The sequence below is a fragment of the Ailuropoda melanoleuca genome, chromosome 14, assembly GCF_002007445.2.
Source record: "Ailuropoda melanoleuca isolate Jingjing chromosome 14, ASM200744v2, whole genome shotgun sequence".
In the NCBI taxonomy this organism is placed as follows: Eukaryota; Metazoa; Chordata; class Mammalia; order Carnivora; family Ursidae; genus Ailuropoda; species Ailuropoda melanoleuca.
In genome coordinates, this window is record NC_048231.1 from 31,233,140 (window position 1) to 31,255,172 (window position 22,033).

At 49.5% G+C, this 22,033-nt stretch overlaps 1 long non-coding RNA gene across 1 annotated transcript in view; it reads right to left on the reverse strand.

The window, feature by feature from the left end:
* Positions 1-3,882: 3,882 nt before the first annotated feature.
* Positions 3,883-22,033, reverse strand: part of LOC105239569 — a 42,547-nt gene continuing 24,396 nt past the window's right edge. The window contains exons 5-7 of the long non-coding RNA XR_002143628.2: positions 8,176-8,413; positions 7,028-7,291; positions 3,883-5,962 (exon numbers count right to left, since the gene is read on the reverse strand). This is a non-coding gene — a long non-coding RNA (uncharacterized LOC105239569). The remainder of the gene's footprint in view (positions 5,963-7,027; positions 7,292-8,175; positions 8,414-22,033) is intronic.

Consider the following 22,033-nt stretch of genomic DNA (forward strand, 5'->3'; position numbering starts at 1 on the left):
CGGCTTGTATGCGTCTTGTATGCGTCGGGGTTCAGGCCGGTGAGCTACGGGACGGAGGGCGCGGGACTGGGTGTAGGGCGGCCATTGCCAAGGGGTTGTTGCTTTTTAAAGGGGCAAGAGGAGTCATGCTGTGGGCCTTTTCTGCCTGTCCTCTGGGAGTTTGAAATCAAAAGCTTCTCTGTACCCCCAGCAGTGTTCAGCGCCCCCCCCCCACCCTGGGTAATTCACTGGAACTGCAGCGGGGGGCGGATGCGGACTTTCAATGAGATCATCCCTCTTCCCTTGAGGAGACAGACCCCTGCCCAGGACAGGGTGGGAGGGGGGCTCCCTGGAGTGGTGACCTGAACACCTAGGGTCTTCTCAGGATGTAGACTCCCTCTCTGGGTCCCCTTCAACTGAGTGGGGACGGGGCGGGAACTAGAAGCATGTAAAATGAGGGTGGGACACTCCCAGGAGACCCACTGCTTTTGGAGTGCAAGTCCCCGGTAGCCTCAGTGCCTTTGATTCACTAAACCCTGACCTGCCCCTCCCCATCCCGCCCTGCCCTGCCCTGCCCTGCCCATGCCCTATAGGGCAGTAGGGGAGCATCCAGCCTTCAAAGAGCTCAGGGTCTGGGAGGAGAAGACATCTCTCCTCAGGCTTAGGCAGGAAAAATGAATGAGGGGGCGGGGCTCAAAGTTTCAGGGGAGACATTTAAGCTGGCCTTGGGAAATAAGGAAGATTTTGGTAGGCCTAAGAAGGGAGAATCCGAGGTAGGGAGAAAAGAACCAAGTTGTTACGAATGACAGACTCTCCTTGACGAAACTTGGGCTCATTCTTTAAGGCCCAGACCTAGGGGCCTCCCTTCTTCCCCTAATTACAACTCCACCCCACCCCTCTTCTGGCTGGTCTTCCAAGTTGCAACTAGGAGAGGCTTGTCCTCACTGGGACTTGGGGAGTGATCGCACATGACCACTACCTGCACTTCTCACCTCACCCCGCACTTGCTGTGTGACCTTGCAGTCCACTGAGCCTCTCTGGGCCTCCGGTACTCCCATCTTAAGCTCAAGAGCTGAGCCCTGCCTCATGAGAGCAATGGAAACTGCAAAAGTGCAGTGGCTGTGAGGTCTAAAATGTATGATGTGGGTGTGGGGAGATGGAGATGTCTCTCATGCAATGGGAAGAACCGTCTTTGGCTTCTGAAAGACCTAGCCTAGGGGTGCTAGTTCAGCTCCCCTCGGCTTGGGCAAGTCACTGTAGCCCTCCCAGCTTCAAGGTGGGGAAAGTCCTGCTTGCCTTAAAGATTGCAGTGAGGATGCGAACAGGGTGATGGGCTGGTCCTCAGCAGGCCTTCAGAAATGGTGCTTGCTACTGACTCACCCAAGGACTCTTAACTTGAGGCCCTGTTAAGAGCCCACCCCACCCCAGGGCTTCATCAGGAGCCCCTGCGGCTGCCAGAAATTAGGTACATAATGGCTTTTTACAAAGTCTGGCTCTGTGATTTGCCCCAAAAGTTAAGAGCCACTAATTACTCCATCTTGCTTGCTTATTCGTGAAGAAATGGACCCAGAGAGGGAAGAGGATTTACCCAAGGTCACTGAGCCAGTAAGTGGGAAAGCTGGGACCCGCAACGTCGGGCCAAGGGGCCTCCCCCTTCACCTTGGCTCACCATCCTTCTGGAGGTAGGAGGGCTGGGAGGGGGGGACAGGTTCTGAGAAGTGGACCACTGCCAGAGGTATGGCGGGATCCTCCCTATGCACTGGTGGGACCAGGTATCCACCCACATTTCTCTGGACCCCCGGGCAGCCACTGGCCTCGATCCTCCTCTCCATTGAGAATGAGAACTTAACGTGGTTTTTATCTCTGTTTTAGGATCTTGGTCATCCCATGGAAGGGTGGGGCTCTAGGGCTAGAACCAGCTAGAGCTGTCCCCCTTGGACTAAAGGAGTGAACCATTTCGCCTATCCCACTTCAGCCCAATCAGTCTTTGGATGTGAGCTGACCCCAGGGAGGGCATGTCTTGGGGCAAGTATTTCTCCATTGACTACTTCCTCCACCGCTTTGAGTAACCACAAAGCCTGCCAACCCTTCCCTCGTTGTCCGTCCCCTGTAGTCCCAGCTAGTCTGTTCTCCACTCCTCAGCCGGAACAGGATTCAGAAAGCAAATCTACTGTGCTTGGAATAAAGCCAAAACTCCTTGACAAGACCACCGCCTCCCAGCCTCATCTCCCACTGAGTTCTCTTCACCCTGCCCCCACCATCCTAGCTTCTGCGATGCCTGCTGTTCCTAGGGCTCTTACATTCAGTCCATTCTTCTGGTATGTTCTTCCCTCTTTTTGCTTATTAACTCATCCATCCACCAGCTCCCAGCGCAGGGGTCCCTTGCTGGCATCTCAACCATCTAGTTCCCTGCACGTACTTCAGTGACCAGGACGCTAATCACACTGGGACTCTTACCTGACTGCTGTTTGTCCATCACTAACTGTGATCCCCCCTCGAGGGCAGGAACTGTGTTTTTGTCTTCTCACCCCTCTACGCATCTGATAACACAATAGCATATCCTCCTGGCTGAGAGTCTGGGTTCTGTTTGGATTCAAATGAAGTCCAATTGCTTCTCACAGTGCCCTGCGCAGAAGTGCCCATGAAGTGATCAGATAGGGGCGCTTGGGTGGCTCAGTGAGTTAAGCAGCTGACGTCAGCTCAGGATGGAGCCTTGCACGGGGCTCCCCGCTTAGCGTCTGCTTCTCCCTCATGTGAGCACTCTTTCTCTCCCAGATAAATGAATAAAATCTTTAAAAAAAAAAAAAAGTGAATGGATAAATGAATGTCAGGTTAGTCCCCCCAGGCGATCCCTGACCTCTCGAGGTAAGAGGCAAAAGTGGGAAAACTCCAGAACAGGAACCTGGAGACATCTACATTCCCTCTGGGAGGCAGATGGACCATTAAGGGATTAATTGGTCTAGTGTGTGTCCATGGCCTGGGGCCATCTGGGAGAGGATTATTGCGGAGGTCAAAGCCAGCTGCAGGAGAGGGAGGGCCTTGGGGAGGAAGGTCACTGCCAAGGGGTAGAGGTTGGCCACCTGGAAGCCCTCCTAATCCCAGTCCTTCTCCTGGGGGAGATGTGGGCTTTGGGAAGTGAGAAAATGAAATGATTGAGACTTCAGACCTAGAATGGCTGACGGGCATGGAGCAATGTTCTTAACCTCTTGCAGCCTGGTTTACCTCATCTGAGAACCACAAGATGGTGTCTATTAGTAGGAGACTGGTTAAGGAGGTCCTGGTCCTACCCATTCTGCACCGGTTTGGCACAAGTCATTCAATGCGCTGGTTCAACATGCAGCCAGGCTTGCGGGACCATTTAGTATCTGTGTGACTGTGGGCAAATTAACAAACCTGTCTGAACCTCAGTTTTACAATCTATCAAATGGGACACCAAAAATTAATTTAAAAATAAAGTAAAGGGTGCCTGGGTGGCTCAGTTGGTTAAGCGTTGACTCTGGGTTTCGGCTTAGGTCAGGATCTCAGGGTTGTGAGATCGAGCCCCCTATCTGGCTCGGTGCTCAACGGCGAGTTGTCTTGAGATTCTCTCCCTCTGTCCCTCCCCCCCAGTACACATACACACACTCTCTCTCTCTCTATCTCTCGATCTCATAAATAAAACCTTTAAAGGTAAAATAAATGGGGGGCACCTGGGTGGCACAGTGGTTAAGCGTCTGCCTTCGGCTCAGAGCGTGATCCTGGCGTTACGGGATCGAGCCCCACGTCAGGCTCCTCTGCTGGGAGCCTGCTTCTTCCTCTCCCACTCCCCCTGCTTGTGGTTCCCTCTCTCACTGGCTGTCTCTATCTCTGTCAAATAAATAAATAAAATCTTTAAAAAAAATAAAATAAAATAAAATAAATGGGATTGACTATCAAACCTAGCTCATAAGATCACTAAGAAGTTTAGATGGGTGTAAATGTGTAAAGAACTAAAAATCTGTAAAGGAGCTAAGTTCATGAAGGACTATATCAGACATGCCCTCTGAGTGCCAGCCACCGCCATGCTGCTCTTACCACACCTCCACACAGCAGACCTCTGCAGCCATTAAAATAATCGAATAGGGGGCACCTGACTGGCTCAGTCGGTAGAGTACGCAACTCTTGATCTCGGGCTCGTAAGTTCAACCCCCACCTTGGGTGGAGAGCCTCCTTAGCTAGAATCATCATGGTGAAATAGAATAACACCAGCTCATTCATTCATTCACTAAATAAGAACCACCTACTATGTACCAGGCACTGTTCTAGACGCTAGGGATACCAGAGTAATGAGAATCGCAAAATCTCAACCCTCACGGAGCTTATGTTCTCCTGCGGTGGACAAAGAATATACGAAATAAGTAAATAAACTGTGTAGTATATTACACAAGAGATACACGCCACAGACGGGCAGTAAGACATGCTCAGGGAGAAGGAAATGGTGGACTGTGATCTTAATTGCGTGGCCATCCACTGGAAGGCAACATTTGAGCAAAAATGTGACAAAGGTGAGCAGCCAAGTGGTGCGGATATCTGGGGTAAGGGCTCTCAGGGAGAGGACAGCAAATTCCCTAACATAGGCTCGGGCCTGAGTGTTGACAAAGGATAGTCGGGAGGCCAGTCTGGCTGGAGCAAAATGAGCAAAGGAAGGGGGTAGGAGGAAAACCCAGAGAGAGAACAGCCAGATCACGCAGGGCTCCTGGGCCACGGTGCAGGCCTTCTACTCCAAACAAGACAGGATTCCCTAGAAGGAGCACAGGACCTTGTCTGTTTTCCCCGGGACACTGCTGCCGGTGCCAGAGACACTGGGTGGGGCAGCAAAGGAGAGCCGAGAGACACCCGTTAAGATTCATCTGCAGTACTCTAGGCAGGGAATGATGGTGGCCCAGCCCCAGGCCAGAGCAGTGGGGGCGGTCAGAAGTGGTCACTTTCCAGGTATCACTTGAAGGAAGAGAGTGGGATTTGCTGGTAAGTGGGATACGGGATTGAGCGCAAGAGAGAAAGCTTGGATGTCTGAGGTTTTTGGCCTGGGCAGCTGGAAAAAAATGGAGCTACCAACAATCGAAATGGGGAAGACAGCAAGAGGCGAGGGTTTGGGGACTACTTCAGAAGTCCTGTTTTGAACAGTTTAGGTTTGAGACATGTGTCTGACATCTGAGGGACATCAAGTAGGCCAGCTGATAAGGTTCAGGGGCATATGACTCAAGCTAGAGATATAAAATCAGGAGTTGTCGGAGCAGAGATGGTACCGAAAACCAGGAGCCTGAGTGAGGTCAGCAAGGGTGTGAGCGGAGGTAGAGAAAAGTTCAAGGATGGGCCTCAGGGGTATGACAGTGTTCCGAGGTCAGGGAGGAGCAGAGGGGCCAGCAAATATGCTGGAGGGACAGGAGGAAAACCAGGAGAGTCCTGGCCCTGAGAGCCCCATGAGACAGGTGCTCCAGGAGGAAAGAGCATCAGCTGGTAGCACAGTGGAAAGACGGACATGTGGCCTGGGACCTGACAGTCGGAGGCCATTGGTGGCCTTCATATGGCTGAGTATGGAAGAGTCTCTCAGATATGCAAAGTCAAAAACAAAACAAGTGTAATTCGGTATCGATGGTAGGCTGCCACCAAGTACAAAAGGAGGGGACCACACATCCATAGGTATGTTTGTGGGGACAGAGAATGTCTTTTTTCTGAAGGTGCACAAGAAACCGTTTACGGTGGTTGCCTTTGGGGAAAGGGACTGGGAGAACGGGGTCCCTGCAGTGAGAGAGGTCTCGTATTACATAGCATATTTGTTTGGCAATCATAATATTTTTCATCAAACATGTATTACTTTTTCAATTAAAAATAGTTACAAAAAGGAAAATCACATGACTATTGTGAAATGAGAAAATATAGAAAGGGCTGGCACACAGCAGATTTCCGATAAAACTCCATTCCCTGTTGAAAGGCACTGCTGTGGACTGGCTTGACCTTCACCAAGCTGAAAATGAATCAGAACTGTCTTCAGTATGCAACTTTTTAAAGTAATATTTTCTAATAGAACCACGTTAGCATTATTATACTATAAAACAGAGGAAATATGGAGTGCCTGGGTGGCTCAGCAGGTTAAGTGACTCTTGATCTCAGCTCAGGTCTTGATCTCAGGGTCATGAGTTCAAGACCCACATTGGGCTCTGCGCTGGGTGGGAACCCTACTTTTTTTAAAAATTAGAAAATAAATTAAAAATAAATCAAAATTTTAAATTTTAAAAAATAAATAAAACATGAAAAACAACTCCTTACCGTCATCTAAAACTGGATCCATATTTAAATGCCCCTAATTGCCTCTCAAAGTTTCCCTTACCACTGGTTTGTCCAAACCAGGATCCAAACTGAGACCTCACATTGCCTTTGGTTGTGAGATACCTGATCTCTTCCGACCTTGACCGGTTCACCTTGTGAAAGAGACTAGGTCGATTGTCCTGCAGAAGGGCCAACCTTCTGGATTTGTCCGCATCTTCCTTCATGGAGTCCTATTCTCTGTGAGACGCTTATGTACTGTTCTGTGTATCAAGAATTTCCCCTGGGGCCCCTGGGTGGCTCAGTCAGTTAAGCGTCTGCCTTAGGCTCAGGTCATGATCCCAGGGTCTTGGGATCAAATTCCACATCCGGCTTCTTGCTCAGCGGGGAGCCTGCTTCTCCCTCTCCCTCTGCCTGCCACTCCCCTGCTTGTGCTCGCTGTCCCTCTCTGTGTCAAATAAACAAATAAAAATCTTAAAAAAAAAAAAAAGAAGAAGAAGAAGAAATTACCCCCTTAATGTCTTATTTCATTGGGTGAATATGCCACAATTTTGTTGTCCATTCCCTTGCTGACACACTTTTTTTTTAATAGAGCCCGCACACGCGCGGTGGCGATGAGGGGGCAGAGGGAGGGTGAGAAAGAATCTCAAGCAGACTCCACACCCAACACCAGGCTCGATCCCATGACCCTGAGATCAGGACCTGAGCTGAAATCAAGAGTCTTACTCCTAACTGCCTGCACCACCCGGGCACCCCAAGGACACACCTCCTTTGATTTGAACACCAAATGATCATTTTGCCCAAATCAACGATTTCCTCAGGAGTTGCAAAACGGATCAAACTCTTCAGTCAGCTGTCATCCCCCGGGAAAGGGGGGTAGGAGAGATGGAAAGTGGCATTGCAGGTGTAGTGGGAGGGAGCTGGTGCAAGTCAAGAGATGGTCATTGAGAGGAGACGCAGCTGCCGAGCCCCAGAGCGTGGTCTGCAGAGAGCTGCTCCGTACTTTGCATGAAGGACTTCTGCAGCCAGCCTGCAAAGAGGGGAGTGTGGGTTTCCCCTTATAGCGAATGAGGACCTCCAGGGAGAAATGCCCCACTAAAGTCACACGGTGATGGCAGAGGGGGGCCTGAACCCCATGCTGGGCTTTTCCTACCCTTCTCTGTTACTGTGGGAAGTGGCCAAGAGGGGTGGAGGGCAGGAACCTTCTTTTCAAGACCTCCAGAGGAAAGAAGGAAGGAAATACAGAAACAAGGCAGTGTAATCCCATTTCGAAATGCAGCTAGCTGCGGCCACACACCCTTTATCCCGGCTCATAAACCGAGGCAGAGGGAGAAAGGCGGCAGCAGCCAGCTCTGCCCGCAAGCCGAGCAGCGCCCAGCTCCAAGGATCGCCAGGCCAGAGCCTCCTTGGCCTGTGACTACACCACTGAATTCAGACCCAAAGCCAAAGTGGTAAAAAAGCAGTGACCGGGCCTGTGCGTGGGGATTTGTCTCCATGAAAACCCCCTTCTACAATATCTGTTCTCCTTCCAAGGCCTGGGAAATGTCCCTCTGCAAGCCATCAGTTCCCTCCATGCCAGACATTTAGTGACATTCCTTTAGTCCTCTGTGGCACTTAGAAAACATAGTTATTGACTAACTATATTAAGAAATGCCATCCACAGCCCACCCTTGGCAGCCCCGTGAGCCCCAGTGACGTCCACTCTCTGGGGTCATGGGGAAAGAGGCCCCTGGTGGCCTTTCGAGTCCTAGATTGCTTTTCCTGGCACGGTCCCGCCCTCTGGGCTCTGCCAGACAGAGAACTGCAGAGGGACCTTGCTTTACCAGAAACCTAAATTAAAGAAGAGAAAAAGGAAAAGGAAAAAAAAAAAGAGAGAGCGAGAGAGAAAGAAAAACAAGTTCACAGCCCATGTACCTCAATGGTTGGTGTTTTACCAGCACCCGATGCCTTTGTGTCGAAAATAGGATTCCATCTCCAGCATCTTCCTCCAATGCCACTTTCAAGCACATGTCAATTGCAGAAAGGGAAGCATTACCCACACATGACATATGACTTCTTCAGCTTGAATGAGCACAAGAATCCCTTGGAATCTTCTCCCAGATTCAGCGGGCCTGGAGGGGCCCGGTGACTTTGACGAGCGGGATACTAGCAACTGTAATAGAACACGAATTCCGTGGTTCCCTGGCTGCACAAGAGACTCACTGAAGACCTTTTGAAAGCACATACCTCTGTCCCAGCCCCACCCCAGACCAGTGGATCAGAATTCTTACGTGGTGGGAGAGTCGGACTCAAAAAATAAACAAAAGCGGGGGCGCCTGGGTGGCACAGCGGTTAAGCGTCTGCCTTCGGCTCAGGGCGTGATCCCGGTGTTATGGGATCGAGCCCCACGTCAGGCTCCTCTGCTATGAGCCTGCTTCTTCCTCTCCCATTCCCCCTGCTCGTGTTCCCTCTCTCGCTGGCTGTCTCTATCTCTGTCGAATAAATAAATAAAATCTTTAAAAAAAAAAAAAAAAAAAAATAAATAAATAAACAAAAGCGGCCTCTTGCACGCTGCAGTGACGATAATGTGCAATGAAATGAAGACCACAATTCTTAAGATCGTCTGCTCCCGAGATCAACATAAAGAAATACAAGAAATGAAACAGTCTGCCCACAGATACTAGGACGCATGTGGGGATTGAGAACGATTGCACTCTCCCAGCCCATGGGGAGAAATCAATCATAAAATCAGCAGCAGCAGCATCCTTTATAATCAGCTACGCAGTATCCTTTACAGTTAAAAAAAAAATAAGTGCACTTATGACACGCACTGAGTAACGTAGAGAATTGTTCAATGACTGTATCATACACCTGCAACTAATGTGTTAAACACTAACTGTACTGGAATTTAAAAAAAAAACAGGGGCGCCTGGGTGGCACAGTGGTTAAGCTTCTGCCTTCGGCTCAGGGCGTGATCCCAGCGTTACGGGATGGAGCCCCACATCAGGCTCCTCCGCTATGAGCCTGCTTCTTCCTCTCCCACTCCCCCTGCTTGTGTTCCCTCTCTCGCTGGCTGTCTCTGTCCAATAAATAAATCAAAGAAGAAATAAATAAATAAATAAATAAAAAACTTTTTTTTAAAAGATTGTATTTATTTGAAAGAGAGAGCTCATGAGAGAGGCAGAACACGAGTGGGGTGAGTGGCAGAGGAGAAGCAGACTCCCCACTGAGCAGGGAACCCAAGGCGGGACTCAATCCCAGAACCATGGGATCGTGACCTGAGCCAAAGGCAGATGCCTGACCAACTGAGCCACCCAGGCGCCCCAAAATAAAAAGCTTAATAAAAACTTTTTTTTTCTAATTTTATTTTTTTTAAAGATTTTATTTTTTTATTTGACAGAGATAGAGACAGCCAGCGAGAGAGGGAACACAAACAGGGGGAGTGGGAGAGGAAGAAGCAGGCTCATAGCGGAGGAGCCTGATGTGGGGCTCGATCCCATAACGCTGGGATCACGCCCTGAGCCGAAGGCAGACACTTAACCGCTGTGCCACCCAGGCGCCCCTTTTCTAATTTTAAATAGAGAAAGTGCTGGAAGGAAAAAAAAATAAAAGTAAAAAAAAGAAATAGCCACCACGCACGCATTTATAAGGCTCTGACTGTGTACACGCAACATCACATGCAGTCTTCATAAGGATCCTTTTGTAGGAGTGTTGCCGGGGCCACAGCCAAGTCCTCCCATTTGACACCTGAGGACACCAAGGGGCTGAGAGTGCCTGGGGAGGCTGGAACTGACCCCTGAGTCCGAGCTATACACCGGGGACTAGCGAACCGGAGCCTGGCCAAACCCTACCCTCCGCTGGTTTGGGTACAGCCCAGCAGCTAAGAATGGTTCTCCCATTTTCATTTCTTTCTTTTTTTTTTTTTTTTAAGATTTTATTCATTTATTTATTTATTTATTTGAGAGCGAGCGAGCAGTGGGAAGGACGGAGAGAATCTGAAGCAGACTCCACGCTCAGCACCGAGTCTGATGTGGGGCTCGATCACACAGCCCTGAGATCAGGTGACCTGAGCCGAAATCAAGAGTCGAATGTTTGACCAACTGAGTCCCACAGGTGCCCCTGGTTCTCCCATTTTTAAATGGTTGGGGGGGAAAAATCCAAAGAAGAAGAATTCGTGACCTGTGAAAACTACACAAAATTGGGATTTCAGTGCCCACAAATCAAGTTTTCTTGGCACAGAGCCGCCCATTCTTTGCTGTCTTGTCCACGGCCCGGCTCCTGCCGCGATTACAGAGCTGCGTCATCGCCACGGGAACCGGGCAGCCTGCGGCGCTGAGAATGTTTACATCTGGCCCTTGCCAGAAAAGGTTTGCTGAGCCCTGCTCTCAATGTCGCGGGTTTGTCAATTCTCCACTCTTCTTTTTTTTACACTTAAATGACTCCTGTTTTACCCTCCAACTATGCTACATCGGACCCTGTATAAAGTTGCTTTTATAGAGGCGTTTAACAGTACGTCAGCCGGTTGCTCGTCCAAGATTTCTGCGGATCGACTCAAGTCCGTGAATGAACGAGAAGGCGCTGACGGGTGAGGCGAGGCGAGAGGAAGCTTCCCCTTTCTCGGGTATCTCTGTGTGGCAGCTCTGAGTCCTCTGGAGGCTACGTTAGGCCAGGCTTGAAGAAAGCAAGCCGATGACTAAGAAAAGTAAAATGACGAACCAAAGAGGGCGAGGCACCCTCCACTACCTGCATGCGTGTGTGGGATGTAGGAAGCGTTCACATAGCAAACATCCCTTGAGGCCAGTCACGCTCTCTGGGGAGGCAGAGGAGAGAGACACAGGCTTTGGCCTCAAGAAGCTCATGACCTAGTGGGAAAATCAGGTAAGTACGTCGGGAGCTCTATGGACGTAGGAGGAGAGGGTATCCTGGAAGGCTTCCTTGAGGAGGTGAGTCTTGTGTGGCTAATTAGCAGGTGCTTCATGAAAGCACGGGGCTGGAACACCCTCGGGCAGGCTCTGAGTGTTTCTCAACTCCAGATTCCAACTGCTCTGTGGCAGGCCTGGGCCTGGTACCTAAGAGGCATTTATTAAATATTATTTTGAGTTTAGCGGAAAGGACGGAGTGTGGGTGAGAGAAAGACAGTGGAGGCCACTGTGGGATGACCTGGGGTAGATTCTGGATTCCACTATGGCTACCTGGGAAGAAAGGAGGGACTGGAGAAGACTTTTTTAGTTGGGTTTTGTGTGTTAAAAATAAAATTAATACACACTCAGTAAAGGATTTTTGGAAAAAAAAAAGAGACCCGTGGAAGCAGAAACTAACGGTCACAGTTAGCATGGATTTCCCTTCCAGCATCTTCTCTAGAAACAGGTAACAAGTTTTATTTTAATGGTTTATTCCGTGTTCACCCCATTCATGAAGCATGCTCTTTGCTGGGGGGGGGGCGCCTGGGCAGGGCAGTCAGTCAAGCCTGACTGTTGGTTTGGGCTCAGGTCGTGATCTCAGGGTCATGAGATTGAGCCCCGAGTCGGCTCCGTGCTGAGTGTGGAACCTGCTTGAGTTTCTCTCACCCCCTCCCCCTGCTCGTGCGTGCTCTCCCTCCCTCCCTCTCTCTCTCTCAAGCAAATAAATAAATCTTCATAAAAAAATCCTCTTTGTTGGAACAGCCTTAATAGTCGTTAGTTTTAATGACCTACCATTCTGCCTGGTGATGAGGCCTCCGACCCACTTCACTAGTCCCCTGATAACTGGACACCAGACTTACTCTCCGGTTTCAGTCTGATTGTGAGGACTAAGCAAGCAACTCGCCCAAGTCCAGGACCGCCACGGACCTGTTAGCAAGACTTCGAGACCGTGCTGGGTGTCTCCATCCCTACTGCTCCCTTATGGGGCCGTCCTTGGAAACGACTCCTCGGAGGGGAATAACGGGTCCAGCTCCTTCAGCAGCAAAACGTCAAAGGAATTTCCAAAGGCTAATGCTGACTGGGGCTTCCCGGGAAGCTTTTAAAACTGTGATTCTGGCTCTGAGAGCAGCCATTTCAGGATCTGTTTTTTCTAGTGCAAATGGGGCCGCATCTTCATATGTAAATGACCTGAATTACCCAGGTGGTCCTTTGACTAGGGCTCACGCGTTTTAAAGACACCGGTTAGCCCTGGTTGCTTACCGTATTTATTTACACGCAGTCCCCAAGGTTATCAGACTGAACAAATTAAAATACAGGAAGCCCAGTTACACTGGTATCTCCAATACACAGAGAATAAATTTTTTTTAGTATAAGTATACCCCAGATAGGTTGTGGGATATACTTTTATTTTATTTATGTTTGTATGAGTGCATGCATGTACGTATGTATGCATGTATGTGTGTATATAGGCTCCACGCCAGGCATGAAGCTCAATGTGGGACTTGAACTCACGACCCTGAGATCAAGACCTGAACTGAAATCAAGAGTCAGATGCTTACCCGACTGAGCCACCCAGGCGTCCCAGGATATATTATACATTTTTTTTAATTTGGGTTTTGTAGGAGATGCCAATTTTCCTGGGCCTCCTGTAGTTTATCTGGCAGCCCTCCCCTGAAGAGCCCCATCCAATTTTTCAAGCCACCTCAGTGCGAATGTGACCTTTATCTGCCACCTGGGCTTAGTCCCTCCTCTGCTCCTGGGAGTGGGATTATCCGTGTGGATTGGACTCCAAAGGCATAATCCCCAATGTCATATTTGGGAAGATGGGCAAGCAAGGCCTAGAAGAGTTGGTTTGTTTGTTTTGTTGGGTAAAGATTTTGCCGGCTTACATTAGTGGGTAAAGATTTGTTTTCTTCTGGGAAAGCCAGAAATATCCAGGCAGCACTGGGCCCAGAGGGGTTGGTGGAAGAGGGTCAGAGCGGCTTCTTTCCTGTCACCCCTGAGGAAAAGCCCCTCGAGGATTTTCAAGGCCCAGTGCGGAGAGAGAAAAAGCACTTAGCCTTAACATGCAGACCATGGGGGCCCCTGGGGAGAGGTCGATCTGAGAGAGATGTCAGGGACTATCTCCTCAATGTGTTGGTGTGGAAGGCCCCTAAGGACCTTCCCTGCTGGAAGCTCTCGGACGGGTCTTCTCACCCAGAATGCTCCCCGCAACCAGGGAAACCCATTTTGCATCCACACCCTGACTTCCAGAAAGTGCTTCTGCCTCTCATGCCCATCCTCCAACTCCCTTGGGTGGACTCAGCAGTTTTTATCTTCTAACCTAAGACTGGGAACGCTCTGAGGAGCCTCCCCTCTGCCTTCTGCGGTGTGAACGCGGTGTGAACCTTGACCTTTCTCCTGGACTCTGACCATTGGTCAGGAGCACCAGGTATCCTGGGGACTCGTGGAAACCCAGCACAGCTCCACCGCCCTCTGGGCCGCCCTTCAGAGAGAAGCCAGCCATCCCACCCACAGCCCGCCTCCCCTCTGGTCTTCTATCTCCAGGCCAGAAGGGACCCATTGCCTCCTGCGGGGTGCTGCCCCCTGAGCCAGTACCAGGCCCACCTGAGCCCCCCTGGGCTCCCCTGGCTGCCTCAAGGCAAAGTCTTTTTCCTTTTCTTGAAGTAGACAGCAACACGTCTACGCATGTGGCTGCCAGTCAGTAGCTTCCCTGACAGGCTCTACCCCCTCACTTCCCAGATAAGGAGGCCTACCCAAGTGGCCTGCCCAATGTCACGTGGCAAGTTAGTGGCAAGACAACACCTTGAACCCAGGTCTCTCGTTCCTGAGCCAGACTTTTTGCTCTGTGCCCCCCAGAGCATTTCGAGAGGAGTGGATACCTCCACGTGTGGACAGGGAGTGCCTGGGGTTCAAAACTCAGGCCTCACACTTGGTTGGGTGAAGGGCATTGAGAACATTTGCCAGCCTCTCTACTGAGTCTCAGTTTCCCCATCTGTAAAATGGGGGTAACTATAGCACCTCCCTCAAGGGATTTCCCAGAAGATCAAAAGAGATGATCCTTGTCTTGACCAAGGCTGGGCATGTGATTCACATCTAGTGAATAACACTGACTGTTGTTATTATTCTAAGACTTGCTTAAAATATGATTTGAGCCATGAAAGGGTTGGTGGTGGTTGTCACTCTGTTAAAAATCTCAATGTGGGGGGCATCTGGGTGGCACAGCCGGTTAAGCATCCACCCCTTGGTTTAAGCTCAGGTCAGCAGGGAGCCTGCTTAAGACTCTCTCCCTCTGCCCCTCCCCCACCTCTCTCTTAATTAATTAATTAATTACATCTTTAAAAATAGATACAAAAATCTCAATGTTGTACAAAGTTGGGGGCTGGATGTAAGTTGACTTTGACTTCCAAAGCTTGTCTCCTCTTTGAGTTGATCCCGAACACACTGTAAGGTAGGGGTCTAGGGATCGAAATCAGGGCGATCCTGGACACAACTCCTATACCCACTACTTCGCGGAGCGCCCACGTGTTCCAGGCGCTGTTCTAGGCCTTGGGTGTGCGTCCGTGAGAGAGACAAAGCCCCGCCTTCCTGCAGCTCACATTCTAGTATTGAAAACGGGCACCACAGAGACCCCAAAAAAGAGGGGAAAATGTCGTCTACAAGATCAGGGAGGGAATGGTGGATGCCAAGAAAAATAAAACGGAGGCCCAGCTACGGTTCTCTCTGGGCAGTAGCGACGCCTAGCGGACATTTAGGAAATGTCCGGGGTTGTCTCATGGGGGGAACGCACTATTTAGCTGCCCTGTGTCAGGGACACCAGACATTCTCGGATGCACAAGACAGATGAAAGGATGAAGGGTTGAAGACTAACCCCCTTCGTGCGACTCTAGAATGCTCCAACAGACATCCATGTAGGTGAAAAATCTGCTTATAATATACCTATAATACAAGCCTGGAACCTAACTTGGTTTTATGATTAAGCACAAAGTATTTTGTACACAGAGTTATCACTCCGTGCATCTTCAGGAATTCAAGAACCATGTATACAGAGGGAAAGTTATACTTTGTTTTGCTTGGGACTCCACCAAGGGTTGGTCACTGTTTTAAGAAATCACATCCTTGTGGAATTTGAGTCAACATATCATATCTGTCACTGTCACATTTACAATACCTCTAGGTATAAAAGCAGACTGCTGCCAGAACATTTATGTTAAAATACATATTTAATTATTAAATATTGACTTTATTTTATTTCTCTCTTAAATTACAGTATATCCTATTTTTTTTGTTTTTTTTTTAAGTTTGGGCTTAAGGAGATTTCGTTATCTGTGAATTTATTTCACACTGTGAATATTATAAAAGGAGGATTTGGGCAAATGTGCAAATGAGCACAGGGCCTGCAGGGGGAAGAAAGGAGCCAAGAGCATATCTGAGGCACAGTGTTCCAGGCAGAAGGAACAGTGAGTGTGAAGACATCAGAGTTGAAAGAGAGAGGAACACCCATCCCAAGGAGCGCTGGAAGGGGCACCTGGCTGGCTCAGTTGGAAGAGTGTGATGTGATCTCGGGGATGTGAGTTCGAGTCCCAGGTTGGATGTAGAGATTACTTAAAAATAAAATCTTGAAAAAAGAGAGAAAGAAAAGGAAGGGAGGAAGGAAGGAAGGAAGGAAGGAAGGAAGGAAGGAAGGAAGGGGCACTGGAAGGCCTGGTCAGCCATGCAGGGACCAAGAACCCTGTGCCTGCTCAGGATTGAGCTGTCATGACCGGCACGTCCCAAGTGCCAGGACCACTCTGGGGAGAGATACAATCTGATTCCCACCCACCCTTTGCGGAAGCTCGCTGCAGTTGCCCAGTGGAGAGGAGGTAGGGAGGCCCTGCATGGTCCAACTATGACAGTAGTTTGGGTTAGGGGAGTGGTGAGAGGTGGTCACATGTATTTTGAGAGTAAAACCACAGGATTTGCTGATGAAAGTGTGATTTTTCAAAACAAACAGAGGCTCAGTTGGTGGAGCGGCTGCCTTCGGCTCTGGGTCATGATCCCCGGGTCCTGGGATCGAGTCCTGCGTCAGGCTTCCTGCTCAGCGGGGAGTCTGCTTCTCCCTCTCCCTCTGCCCCTCCTCCCCGCTCCTGCTCTCCCCCTCTCGCTCTCTCTCTCTCTCTCAAATAAATAAATGAAATCTTTAAAAAATAATTAAAAATTTGTAAAAATAAAATAAAATAAACACACAGTAGTCCAGGACCTTCCCCTCAGAGAAAGAATGACAGAGGGAGGCAGCTGGTTAAGGCACGGGGGATATACAAGTTTCCAGTGAGGAGATTACACTGAAAAAGGTTTTGCATTTCGGAAACGCAACAGATCTCTAAAAATATAAAGGATTAAGTTATTTTTTTTTAAACTTGTTAGTGAATTTTTAGGTTGAAAGGTAGGTTTAGGGGCATGGGAGTGTTTTATTATTATTATGCTTTCTAACTTACATACGTATGATACTTTTTTCCTGTGTTAAATATCACATAATAGCACTTTTTAAAATTATTTTTTAAAGATTTATTTATTTATTTTAGAGAGAGAGAGCGTGAGCAGAGGGAGAGAAAGAATCGATAAGCAGGGGTGCCTGGGTGGCGCAGTCGTTAAGCGTCTGCCTTCGGCTCAGGGCGTGATCCCAGCGTTCTGGGATCGAGCCCCACATCAGGCTCCTCCGCTAGGAGCCTGCTTCTTCCTCTCCCACTCCCCCTGCTTGTGTTCCCTCTCTCGCTGGCTGTCTCACTCTGTCAAATAAATTAAAAAAAAAAAAAAAGAAGAAGAATCGACAAGCAGACTCCTTGCTGAGTGCTGAGCCCAACCCAGGACTCCATCCCAGGACTCTGAGATCATGACCTGCACCCAAATCAAGAGTCAGACACTTAACCCACTGAGTCACCCAGGTGTCCCTAGCACTTTTTAAAAAGCTTGCCACTGACATTTTTAAAAAAGATTTTATTTATTTATTTGAAAAAGAGAGAGTGTGTGAGACAGAGCATGAGCAGGGAGACCCCCCCCCCCCCCCCGCTGAGCAGGGAACCTGATCTGCCTCAGTCCCAGGACCCTGGGAGCATGACCTGAGCTGAAGGCAGCCGTTTTATCAACTAAGCCACTCAGGGCCCCCTGCACAGACATCTTTTGTGAGCCCAGAGTTTTATTTCCTGGACAAAGCCAGAACTAGCCAGAACACATGCAGCCTCAGCCCGACAGGTGCAGGTGACATGAGGGGTCACGGGCCGAAGCAGGCCAGGAGAGCTGGTTGGCCGGGGTTCAGGTCCTGCCTTGACACTTGTCATGTGACCTTGGGCAGTTTCCGTCCCTTCTCTAAGACTCACTATTCTCATCTGTGAAATGGGGACCATACCAGCGCCTCCCCTAATATTGCTGTGAGGACTAGAAGAGATAAGTTATACAAATCCTCCAGCACAACACCTGGCACATATATTTGTTTTGTTCCTGTGGTCGTAACTGAGGATGGGGTCAGAGGGTGAGAAGGGGGTCAGCTGGATACTCTCAAAGAACAGCTGCCTGGGCGTCAGGCTGCCTAGTAGGGAGAGAACCCCCAGCCCACGCTAGTGCTGGAGAAACATCCAGGCTTTGTGCCTCCAGCGTCTTCCTGCAAAGGTGCCCCTTTTAAAGAAAAAAAAATATTTTCTTATTTTTAAAGATTTTTATTTATTTGACAGAGAGAGAGAGCACACAAGCAGGGGGAGCGGCAGGCAGAAGGAGATGCGGGACTCGATCCCAGGACCCTGGGATCATGACCTGAGCTGAAGCAGATGCTTCACCAACTGAGCGACCCCGGCACCCAAAGGCACCCCTTGTAATTAGTGTGTTTTTCTCTCCAAACAGAAGGCAAATGCAATCCCAGCTTCCTGTAGCGAAGGGATGAGGAGGAAATGTTTTCTCCAGGAGAGAAATTTCGTTCTGCACCTATAAGCGAGCTAAGTGGGAGGCCACATTGTAACAAGGAGGCTATTTGTTCAGCAGCAGGAAAGGAAAGGGAATGATGTTAAAATAGGCATCTGGTCCCTTCCCCCTGTCCTTGGTCAGGCTGAGGCCATGACAGGGCCAGCCCGAGGAGGGGCCTGAGTGGTCAAGGGGTTGGTTTGCGCAGCAGGGGGACTGAGGGAACATGGAAATAGAGTGAAGATAATGGGATCCCGTTTCTCACGGTGGGAGAAGGGAGTAACTTCCTATGGAAAAGGGGAAGACTAGAGGAAACCCTGTATGTTGAGTTAGAACTGGAGAAGTTGGCGTAAACTCTTGGTTTTTAAATATATACAAAGATACAGAAATTGATATTAGATGCCTGTATTGTCTATACTCGCATGTGTGCCCGCACGCATACACACACATTTCCCAGTTCTGGCTGCAAGACAGTCTAGAGGCACTGTCACCTCCGTAGCCCCGAGCACACCTAGAGCATGGGTCTGCTTTCTAATCCCCATTTCCGCCAGCACAGCTAAAACTCATGACTAAATGGCTAATTCCAAGGCTGACACGTGGAAATCACAAGATGAGCCCAAAACCTCTTTAAAAAAAAAAAAAAGATTTAATTTATTTATTTGACAGAGAGAGGGAGAGAACACAAGCAGGGCGAGCAGTAGAGGGAGAGGGAGAAGCAGGCTCCCCGCTGAGCAGGGAGCCTGACACGGGGCTCGATCTGAGGACCCCAGGATCATGACCTGAGCCGAAGGCAGATGCTTAACCATCTAAGCCACCCAGGTGCCCCGAGCCTAGAACATCTTGTGCCAAATGTAAGGAAATATTCAAAAAATAAAATGAGATGTGTATATCCAAGTAACCCAAGAGCCAACAGAATGAGCTCCCAGTGGTCAAAACCAAAACAATATAAATATTTATCGGGCTCTTTTGGGGGGCTGTGAGCTCCATTGAGGAGTTTACTGAGTGTCTTAGTCTGTTCAGCTGCTATACCAAAAATACCATATGGACTAGATGTCTTATAAATAACAGAAATTTATTTCTTATAGTTCTGGAAGGTGGGAAGTCCAAGATCAAGGTGCTGGCAGATTTCATTTCTGGTGAAAGCCCACTTGCCTCCTTTCGCTCTATTCTCACATGGTAGAAGGGGCAAGGAGCGATCTCGTGTCTCTGTAGAGCCCTAATCCCATTAGGAGGGCTTCACTCTCATGACCTATCATCTCTCAAAGTCCCCACCTCCACAGGCCATCATACTGGAGTTAGGATTTAGCATATGAATTTTAAAAGATAACCTATGAATTTTAGAGGAACACAAATATTTAGTCTATAGCATTGAGTATTAGGTAGAGTATAGGTTTGGCTGCTGTAACAAAACCCAAAGATTGACAATGGGCTAAACAAATACAAGTTTAATTCTCTTGCTCTCTGAGCTCTTAAGCTGGCGTGCTGTTTCTCCTCTGCTAAGTCACCAGGGCCCAGGGCTCCTTCTGTCTTATTTTTCCTCAATACTCTTCTTCTGCCTCATGGGCCAGTATGGCTGCTCCACCTCCTGCCAGCACATCTCTGCTCCAGCCAGAGGGACAGGAGAAAAGAGGGAAGAGGTAACTATGTGCCTTCCCTTTTAAGACTTAACCTAGAAGTCATATGTATCGCTTCTGGTCACATTCCACCCTCTAGAACATAGTCTCCATGGCGTGCCCATCTGCAAGGGAGGTGGGGGTGGGGAATGTAGTATTTAGCTGAGCAACTATGCACCTCACTCAAAATTATCTTATCAGGTAAGAAAGGAATAACGGAAATTGAGGGACAATAAGCAGCCTCTGCCTCTCTTGCCAATAAATTTCTTGTTTGGCTTTAGTGGTGTTTTTTTTTTATATAAACTTAAAAAAATGTATTTATTTGAGAGAGAGAGCTCAAGCAGGGAGGAGGGCAGAGGGAGAGGGAGAGGGAGAAGGAGACTCCCCACTGAGCAGGGAAGCTCAATGCAGGGCTTGATCCCAGGCCCCTGAGATTCTGATGTTTGGCTTTAGTTTGACAGAGTGGCTTTTTGTTGCGTGGGACAAGCATGACAGGAATACAGAAAAGGGGACGTTAACTTTTACTGACCATCGCCTGTATCCCAGGCACGTCATATAGACACTGTCTCTTTTAATCTTGACAGTGACTCAGTAAAGAGAACACGGAGGCTCAGACACAAAGTGACTTGCTCGAGGTCACAAGCCTTAGTGACAGAGCCAGAATCCGAACCCGGATCCCTAGGACCCCAAAGTTTAGGTTCTCCCCATGACTCCTCCTCCTTTGCCCCAGGCGCCCCCACACCTGAGTCACCGGTACCAGGAATATACAGGCTCCGGCGATCCCTGGTCCTCATTCTCCGCGTGTGTCCCCGCCTGTCTTGGGTTGGCATTTTCTCCCTTTAGCACTGTTGATGCCATCGCCAGTGACGCGCCTTTGTGCTTAGACAGCAGGCTGTGTCTGCAGCTGCACCCCGATTTCATGACGAGAACTGGGGTGTCAGGACACACCTGTCATCCCTCAGTCACCTGTGTAGGCATTCACAGGTGCTTCTTCAGGGAAACTCCCACGATAGCAAAAGACTCAGAAATAAAGTGCAGAGGCATCCAGGGTGATGAGATCGAGCTGTGCTTGGTGGAAAGCGGGGGCGCATGGGATGTGGGAGCCAGGAAGGGCCTCAGAGAAAAGAAGAGATTTGTCCATGAGTCTCCTGAAACCAGATGCAAACGTATGTGCCTCTGCATGCGTGTGTCCTCTGGGGCGAAGAGATCTTTATCAGATTCCCCAGGGCATTGACCACTCCTGGGGCAGAGACTCTGGGCTACAGGTTGAGGTGGCAGAGAGCTGGGGATGGGGTGGGGATGGGGCGGGCAGGGGAGGAGCTGGCAGGAAAGAGCCTGGAGATGCCAGGATGGCGGGGGCCACCGCTGGACAGCCAGCCCGCCATGCTAAGGGACATGGACTTCACTCTAAGGCAAAAGGCACTTATTGCCTAGGTGGGGTGTCTGATTTACCCCTGGCCTGGGTCACAGAACTCTGGGTTCTGGATTATCTCCTGGTGTGTCCTAGGCACTGTGAGTACGTAGAGAACCAGCTTCTCACAAACACCAGGGGAAGCTTCTCACAGGAGGTGCACTGGGTCCTGAAGCATGAGTAGGAGTTTGCCCAGATGTTTTAGTCCAAAAGACTCTTTGGGCTGTAAGTTACAGAAACCCCTGGAACGGTCGTAAACCCAGTGGCATGCTTGTAGATGTTTAATAACCATCTCTTAGTGAGGGATCCCCGATTTGTAGCATTTGCCACTTGCTGTGGTGTAAACACTGTGGCAGGACCTTTCCGTTGTGATGCCATCAGAGCAATCTGTTCCAGAAGCTTCCATGAGCCAGCGCAAGTCAGCGGCAGCACACCCTTGCTCAAACCCCGTTCCTTGTAAGAACATAGGGTCGGGGTGCCCGGGGGGCTTGCTTAAGTGTCTGCCTTGGGCTCAGGTCATGATTTCAGGGTCCTGGGATGGAGCCCCCGGAGCAGGCTCCCTGCTCAGCAGGGAGTCTGCTGTTCCCCCTCCCTCTGCCCCCCCTCCGCTTGTGTGTGAGTGCACACGTGCTCTCTCTCAAATAAATAAAATAAAATCTTAAAAAAAAAAAAAAGAACATAAGGGTATGTTGTGGGGACCAAGCTGGACTTGCAGCTGGGTCTCAGATCAAACTGGGAGCTGGAATTGGCGTGCTTTTGCAACTAAGCCTAGCCTTCCTCTCACTCTTCATTCTCCTTCCTCTGTTTGCATTCTTCTCTCCCCATGTGGCAGATTGGCTTTCTCTGCTCCCCCGTCCATGCGGCAAAGAATCGCTATTGCCAACAGTTAGGAGTTTTCAGGCCCCTCTTGACAGAAAGCAGCCAGACTGAAGCTTGATCTC